This window comes from Austrofundulus limnaeus, unplaced genomic scaffold, assembly GCF_001266775.1.
Source record: "Austrofundulus limnaeus strain Quisiro unplaced genomic scaffold, Austrofundulus_limnaeus-1.0 Scaffold52, whole genome shotgun sequence".
Taxonomy (NCBI): domain Eukaryota; kingdom Metazoa; phylum Chordata; class Actinopteri; order Cyprinodontiformes; family Rivulidae; genus Austrofundulus; species Austrofundulus limnaeus.
This window is the reverse complement of record NW_013952454.1, coordinates 539,654-541,088: the sequence shown is the minus strand read 5'-3', so window position 1 is coordinate 541,088 and position 1,435 is coordinate 539,654.

The following is a 1,435-nucleotide window of genomic DNA, read 5'->3' as shown; positions in this document are numbered from 1 at the left end:
AGAGAAGTCTGAAAAGAAAAAAAATGGAGATATTTAAAAAAACTCAGTTTATGAGTTTTGTGCTTTGCCTCCATATCCCTTTAGCCTAAAGTGTTCAAGTTTACTGGAATGATGCCACCCTTTGCTCCTACCCACCTGCACTCCCCAGGAAAAGAATGAAAAAAGGGGGAAAAAGTTTAAACAGAGAAAAAAAACCCTCCTTTCAACCTCTACCAACTCAAGCACATCTGCTGCCTAAAGCACACAGACAGGAAGTATGAGGCAGACACACACAGAGGTAGTTTCCCAAAAAAAGAGAAAAATAAAACAAGAACCTTTGACTAGATGTGCAGATTTGCATGAGCGAAAGACAGCAATAGCTCACCTGTTGAGTGGCACCGAGGCTCAGGAGCGCCTTTTTGYCTTCCTGATCTACAGATAGCTCTGTGAACACGAGCGAGCGACAGAGATGTTAAAGAATGCCGATGGGACTCTCCTCCTGTCACTCCTTAAGTCTGAGACATTCAGTGGAAGGAGAGGGAGAGAGGCCGCAGCACAAACTGAAGATTGACGAAAGGTGTCTATGGCTTTCAGCTGAAGCAAAGAGCACATGGGCCAAAATTCCCCCTGAAAGCTGCTAAATTATGGGATGTATTTTGTTTTTCAGAATGGTCTTGATCACTTCTTATTTATATGGTTTACAGAACACTGCTTTACCATACATTTGAGTAGCTACAAGAGCATTTTTTTTWTTTTTTATATTTTGTATCATGCTGAATCTTCATTTTAGTTTGGATTCTACGGAGCCCGTGAGGGGACATGGGAGAAAAAAAAAATAACGGATCCTGACTTTCTTTATCAGGATCCCTAGAATGAAAGTCTGGATCCTGAGAACCAAAGTCGGAATCCTGAGAACCAAAGACGGGTTCCTGAGAACCAAAGTCGGGATCCTGAGAACCAAAGACGGGTTCCTGAGAACCAAAGTCAGGATCCTGAGAACCAAAGTCGGGATGCTGAGAACCAAAGTCGGGATCCTGAGAACCAAAGTCGGGATCCTGAGAACCAAAGTCGGGATCCTGAGAACCTGAGAACCAAAGTCGGGATCCTGAGAACCAAAGTCGGGATCCTGAGAACCAAAGTCAGGATGCAGGATCCGGGGTCTGGGGCTGGGCGCTGGGTTGTGTGCTGGCCTGGTCTGGTGACTACCTGCTGGGGCTCGGGGCCTCTGGCCCTGGTGGGCTTTGGCCTGGAGGGGGGTGTGCCCTGGGAGCCTGGACCTCTGTGCCCTTTCCTGGATCTGCTCTGGTGTGGCGGGTGCTGGTAGGGCACATGAGTTTGTCGCTGCTGGCCCCAGGAGCTGCGTGTGTGGTCACTGGGGGGACTCTCCCAGTTCTCCCCTTTGGTCTGATCTGGGGGGTGGGTGGGCAAATCTTCCCGTGCGGGTGCCCCTTGGGGC